Raw genomic sequence first — 7,927 nt, 5'->3', positions numbered from 1 at the left:
ATGTCGTTCGTAATTCAACTGGGTCAAAATTACCATTTTACCCCTGTAAATACATCTCGTTCCTTAAGTTCCCACTAACCCTCTAATGAACAATTCGATTCATAATACTACTTATGAATCATGTCTTTCTCTATCATGAGAATGTGGGGCCCCGATTGTTCAAGACCTGGAATCAGTACTTAAGGGAACAACCTATCTGCTAACCCTAAAATGGGTATGAGTGAATTCCATCTTGTAGGGCTATGTCCTCAACTATTCATCCTGTCTTATCCCAAAATGGAAGGCTTATTGAGTAGTGTTGTTGGACTACTCTCACCCATGTAGATTAAAGGATAATCTCGAATAAACAGGAGTTCATAGCTAGCTCGGGATTAAGATCGAGTTATCCTAGGTTACTTAAATATGAAATAGTCAGTTTTAACAGTAAATGGTCATTATAAATAAAAGTGACTATTTTCGTAGTCCAGTCTATATGCAAACTCATTGCATAGGATGCCCCCACTCACATGTCTCTACATGAATAATCTGTGGATCACATCATTTATATTACCTATACACAACGGGTCGCATCCAATAGTGTTACCAGGATGAGATGCCCAATTTCATCCATATACTTATAGACCATTTAGGCTGTATACTATTAACTTGATCCTGTTTATGTCATTATTAAAGTATTCATATTATAGTCATGGATATGTTTATTGGATTTTCGTAATAGAGTGTAAAATAAATAATTTTATTGAATAAAATACTCAATAATATTTTATTGATAAATAGAATGTTTAACACAAAATTTACGAACTGCGAGTTCTAGGACATTCCCAACAATCTCTCACTTGGACTAAAACTCTAATGAGAACAAATATATACTATACAATGTTGAGAAACTTAAAAGGAAAATACTATAAACTAGGGCATCACTAATACAAGGGAAAATACAATAAACTAGGGCATCACTAATACCATAGGTATTCTCCCACTTGCCCTAGATTATGTTGCTCGGAGTCTTAGTCCAACCAGGTGGCCCTCGAACATTTTAGCCGAAAGGGCCTTCGTAAATGGATCAGCAAGGTTGTCTTCAGAAGCTATCTTCGTGACGATCACGTCTCCTCAGTGTACTATCTCTCTGATGAGATGGTACTTTCTTTCAATATGTTTTCCACGTTTGTGACTCCTTGGCTCTTTCGAGTTGGCAACAACACCACTATTGTCACAATACAACGTGATAGGTAGGTGCATATTTGGAACTAATTCCAAATCTACCAAGAATTTGCGTAGCCAGACTGCTTATTTAGCGACTTCACATGCAGCTACGTATTTTGCTTCCATTGTTTCTCCAAACTATAGCTCATCCATTGAGAGTGAAAATTGATCCTGAAGTAGATTTTCTGGAATCTATGTCAGTCTGGAAATCAAAATCAGTGTATCCGATAAGGATCAAATCCTTAGGTTCATACACAAGCATATAGTCTCTCGTTCTTCTTAGATACTGGAGGATGTTTTTTACAGCAGTCCAATGATTGTGTCCTGGATTGGATTGGAACCTACTGACGATTTCAACTGCAAAGCATATGTCAGGACGTGTACATAGCATTGTGTACATCAAACTCCCAACTGCAGATGCGTATGGAATTCTTGTCATTTCCTCAACATCTTGGGGTGTTAGGACACTGTTCCTTTGACAAATGAATTCCATGTCTAAAAGGTAACATACCTCTTTTGGAATTTTGCATATTATATCTTGACAACATCTTGTTAATATAAGATACAAGAGATAATGCTAGGGTTCTATTATTTCGATTCCAAAAGATCTGTATTCCTAGAACATATTGAGCATCACCCAAATCTTTCATTTGGAATTATGTTGCTAACCATCTCTTTATGTCAGCAAGAAAGCTTGTTTCATTCCCAATGAGCAAGATATCATCAACATAAAGAACTAAAATGCTACATTCTTGTTGATTATTTTCTTATATACACAAGGTTCATCGACATTCTGTTGAAAGCCATAAGATTTGACCGCAGTATCAAATCTTATATTCCAGGATCTTGAAGCTTGTTTTAATCCATAAATGGATCGTTTAAGCTTACAGACTTTTTGCTCTTATCCTTGTTTGATGTACCCTTCTGGTTGAGACTAAAAATACTTTCATTAAGATGTTTGTTCAGAAAAGTTGTCTTGACATCCATTTTCCATATTTCATGGTCATAATATGTGGCAGTGGATAGAAGTATTCTAATTGATTTTATCATGGCAACGGGAGAAAAAGTTTCTTCATAATCATCCCCTTCTCTTTGGGTAAAACCTTTTGTCACGAGTCTGGCTTTATAGGTTTGCACCTTACCAGTTTGGTCTCGTTTTCTCTTGTAGATCCATTTGCAACCAATAGTTTTAACCCCATGTGGTTGATCTACAAGTTCCCAGACAGAGTTGAAGTAATTAGACTCCATTTCAATGTCCATGGCTTTTATCCATTGTTCCCTGTCAACATATTCTATTACCTTTTTAAAGGTTAATGGATCCTCTAATCCATCATCATGTATGATGCTTTGAGTTTCTGTTAAACCCATATAGTGTTCAGGTTGTTGTATAACCCTCACACTACATCGAGGCATACTCAAAATCTTGAGATGGACGTGATGGGACAACAACAGTTGTTGATGGACCAGCTTGATCAACAACTCTTATTGATGTTTCTATAGCATCTTTGGTCATTTCTTGCAATATTAGTTTATTGTGAGGTAGATGATTTTTTATATGATCTTCTTTCAAGAATGTAGCATTTGTCGATACAAATACTTTGTCTTCTTGGGGATCATAGAACAATCCTCCTTTTGTTTTTTTGAGGTATCCTACAAAGAGGCATAATTTCGAACGTGTTTCCAATTTCTTAGGATTTTGTACCAACACATGTGCTGGACAACCCCAGATACGAAAATGACGTAAACTTGTTTTGCGTCATTTCCATAATTCGTATAGTATTTCTGAAACACTTTTTGAAGGAACAACGTTTAGAATATATACGACAGTCTGTATTGCAAACCCTTAAAAGGATTGAGGTAACTGAGCATAACTCATCATTGATCAGACCATGTCTAACAAGGTTCGATTTCTCCTTTCTGCAACATTGTTTTATTGTGGTGTTCCAGGTGCTGTGAGCTGGGATTGAATTCCATGATCTACTAGATAGTTTTGGAAGATTGAAGTGTTTTAATTCTTTTACTTAACAAATTTTCTATCTCGGTCTAAAATTCTTTGAACTTTTCAAGAGTTTCAGACTTATGACTGATTAAGTAAATATAGCCATATCTTGAGTAATCATCTACAAAATTGACAAAATACAGATAGCCTCCTCGTGCTTTTACATTCATCAGACCACATAGGTTTGAATGTATTAGTTCGAGAGGCTCTTTGGCACGAAGATCTTTGTCAGAAAAAAATCTTTTTTTCATTTTTCCTCAAGACATGATTCACATGAAGGTAAAGAACTATCTTCTAATTGACTTAGATGATCGTTTTTTTACTAATCTCTCAATTCTGTTGAGATTAATGTGACCAAGTCTAAAGTGCCAAAGATAGGCATTAGAAGAAATTTTCTGTTTTTTATTTTGAGTCTCAGTCGTTTTGAACATCTCTATATTAGATTAAGTTGCTTATATCACATATAATTAATCCCCTCAATCAATTTGAACAATTCAAATTAATAAAAAAATTGATTCTCATTAATTCCCGTTGAGCTACAAAGGGGACCTCATGGACTTGTAGCTTGAAGCTCCAACAGTATGTGAACAATTAATTAAACTCTTTTAATTAAATTATTCACCATCCGCTAACTGTCGAACACTCCACTAAAGACCGGCAGCTACACTCTTCACACGATAGATATATTTTTGTATCCATTGGATATAACCAGTCAAAAGTACGACGACCCTTCATAAATTGCTCGTAAGTACAGTTTGGCCCAAATTACCGTTTTGCCCTTAGTTACATCTAACTTCTTAAGTACCACTGATCCCTCTAATGAACAATAAATCATAGTCCAACTATGACCAAATTCTTTTCAAGCCAGGAAAGGGTGTGGTGCCACATTGTTCAAGCTCCGGAATTAGGCCTTAAGAGAGCAATTTATCTACTTACCCCAACGTTGAGGAAGGAATGAATTCCTTCTTGTGTAGTTGTATTCCCAGCTCCACAATCAGACGAATCCTTACAATGGTAGGCTTATTGAGTCGGCGATCGTGTATCTCACCCATACAAAATCAAAGGATCGCCTTCATAGACAGGAGTTCACAACGCACTCAGCATTCAGGTCATGTCACCTATGGTCATCCTGGTAAAATGTAAGTCTCTATTATGAACAATGTTATGTAATAAGACTAAATATTTCGTGGTCCAGTCTCATAGAAACTCCTTTGTATAGAATACCCCCATTCACGTGTCTCCACATAAATGATCAGGATTAGATCCCTTGTAGCACTTTACAACAATTGTAACATTTACAAAATGGGCCGTACTAGTAGTGTCACTAGGATAAGGTATCCAGTCTTATCCAACTACTACAGACCATTTAGGTTATCACTTAAATATGATCCACTATATGTCTCTACATACACGTTTAAGCTACAAGATAAATTTGGATGTTAGTTTATTGGTTTGTGGACTAATGCAACTAAATGTAAAATAAAACATCACGTATTTTATTAGATAAATAAAATGTTTGTACAATACAATTAAAAACTTCAAGACCCTACGAGATTTAGGGCACCAACCCCAACACAGGGCGCGCTCGACCTAGGCGGCAGTACTGATAGGCTTTCCCCTTTCACTGTCCTCTTTTGGTTTTCTTCAAGTTTTTCCAACCTTCTAAGCCTTCAAACTTTATAGCAACCCAAGGACCTCTCTCATACTCAATTCTCTTTAATTTGGTTAAAGAATTTATGAATTTTCCCAAATGAGTTTGAAGAACTAAGCTCCCCCCCCTCCCTCTTTTATACTTGCCCAAGTTCAACCTCTATGTGCTAGCTCCCCATTTTCCTTACCTTTGTGTGCCCTCAGCATGAATATGCTTGCTTTCTCAGTCTAAGTATCAATCTCCAAATTTTTTTTACCACAAAGCTTGTCACTTACCCTTCCCATACTTAACCAATTTTTTCCTACGCTTCCACCTCATACTTAGTCTCTTGATTAAGTGTCATCTCCAAGTTAAGCCACACTTAATTCCTTTTTAAGGTGGCTAAACCAGACTTACTTTGCTCTTAATTTGCTAATAGTCAACCACCTCCTATTTTGACTTAAGTCAAATTTTCTTCTTATTTCGCCACCTCCTGCTCCTAAGCTATCCTTACAACATCAACTATCCCTTAGCCTCCCTCCTTAAGCAACCTACCAAGTGGATACATCTCTACCTTACTCTCAATACATGATCTTCATTCATGCGCCAATATCACCCCACCTTCTTTTTTGAACACTTGCATTCAGTGTACCTTTCTAAGGTAGTCATTCAATGTCAACTTCCTAAGCTATGTGCCCAATGTAACTCTCCTAAGATGCGTCCAACAGGCTTATTATGTTAATTTTCCTCCTTTCCCCCAAGTAGATCATCAAGGCTAAGTCCTTATGGTTATGCATCCAAGGAATGATAAGTTGGTCTCCAAATATGTTTTCTCCCTTATGTGTTCATACTACTATTCTTGGCTAAACCCTTATCTCCCTTGGGTTTGCATCTAATGTTACTTTCTCTTGTCCAACCATGCATCCAAGTGTCTGTTGGAGTTAGCATGCAATTAGCGGAATCAATTTTAGCATCTAAGTAAGCATGTTCAAAAGGAAAAAGAGGGTTTAAGAAAACATACCTTTGAAGCACTTATTCAATTCACGAAATTAGCTTGAATCATTTAAGCGAATGGCCGTAGACCACCACTCGATCTTCCATGCTATTCTCTAAGACCTTAGATTGAATTGTGGGATTCAAATAAGCTTGGATTTTTGGGGGGAAAAATGAAGAACACCACTAGGTTTTCTGCTAGGAGAAGAATAACTTCTGTTCTTCACAAAAACCAAAAATCAAGGCTACATGACAGAATTCTTAGCACCAAAGCTAAGTTTTTATTCCATTTCTTCATGCAATATAATTGCACACAAATTGGAAAGTACCTACTTGGTCTTTTTAGTAGATTTTGGGTGATGAAAGTGGGATAAACCCACTAAATTGGGTTTTCCAATTTTTTAATTTAAAAATCAAACTTCAAATTTCAATTTCAATTTCTAAAACTAATTTTTTTAAAAAAAATTATTTTAATAATTGAATTTTCACAAAATTTAATTTTAAATAAAATTAATTCAAATAATTAATTTTAAATATGCAAGCTCATTTTGAATATTGGATATTAAATTATTTTAATTAATTAAAATAATTTAATATCCAATATTCAAAATGAGCTTGCATTCTTAGTCTTTTTCATCTGAACACTTTTGTGAAGGAAATCAGATTCATAATTTCCATGAGCAACGGAAGAAAGATAAATCCAAATCACAATCATGAATGAACAATACATTTACAGTCGACTTCAAACAAGTGGTTATATAATTAAAATGTAGAAATTACAACATGAACAACAAATGAACAAGGAAGAACTCTATGAACATTTGTCGCCTCGTTTCCACGCTCCTTGCTCACGAACGNCATTTGTCGCCTCGTTTCCACGCTCCTTGCTCACGAACGCTCGAACAATAGCAACCTCGAACGCTCGATCTACACGACCGCAACACAGCACGAACTCTTCGCACTCGTCCTCGAAGATTGCCTCGGTCACGAACTCGTCCGCAACACGAACTGCCTCTACAGCACCACAAATAGCCTCCAGAAAACCTCGACGGTGTCGAGTTGAGTCTGACACCACCAAGGCGACCTTGGTATTCTCAGTGTGAGAATCCAAAGGGTGGGCTTTGTTCGAACTTGGAATGAGACAGACGAAAAAGGAAACACCGATCGCGTACTTGAATGGGCAAGTGGGAGATGGCGGAGACCTATCGTATAGGTCGATGCCCAATCGTTTAGCTAAAGCTAAGCGATCGTCTAACAAAAGCTATGCGATCGTTTAGCTCGGTCTGTCACCTACAGACTCTACACGATCGTTTACTTTGGGTAAGCGATCGTCTAGTAAACTATGCGATCGTTTATTAAATACTGCATGATCGTTTAGCTCGCCCAGCTGTCGTTTAGTAAATCCGTATTTACTTGACAACTACCATGAGATCCCTTTTTCGCCGAGAGAAATCTCAAAAAAAAAATTATGAAAACTTCAACAGTTTGTAAATCATCTTCAAAATAGGAAAACCACTTTTCTTTTAAACTCACGATTACCATGAATCCAATAAGCACCCACTCACTTGGTTATTAAAGAAAAAGAATTAATTGTCCAATAATTAATGTTATTATAAATATAAAACCAACTTATCATACTATATTTATAACTTATAGTTTTAATATTTCATCTCATGAAACATATAAACCATAGTTCTTTTTCTATTCCATGGTACTTAATGTAAATCTCATTTACATCAATCCTCCACTAGATGGATCTCATACATCATACCGATTATATGATATATAATCAAAATACCACTTGTCAATTTGAACATTTCAAATCAACACCAAGGACTGATCCTCAACTGAATCTATTAAGCTACCAATGGGACCTCATGGACCTGTAGCTCGAAGCTCCAACGGTACGTGAATAACTGACTAAACTCTTTAGTCATGGGATCCACCATCCGTTAACTGCCAGACACTCCACTAAAGACCGACAGCTGAACTCTCCTTATCATAGATATATTATGTGTCCATCTTAACCAATCAACAATGAGACAACCCTTCACAGATCGCTCGTAAGTACAGCTGGGCCAATAACCGTTATGCCTCTGTAG

This window comes from Benincasa hispida, chromosome 8 (assembly GCF_009727055.1).
Source record: "Benincasa hispida cultivar B227 chromosome 8, ASM972705v1, whole genome shotgun sequence".
Taxonomy (NCBI): Eukaryota; Viridiplantae; Streptophyta; class Magnoliopsida; order Cucurbitales; family Cucurbitaceae; genus Benincasa; species Benincasa hispida.
The sequence above is the reverse complement of the archived record's forward strand: the minus strand, read 5'-3'. Positions refer to the sequence as shown.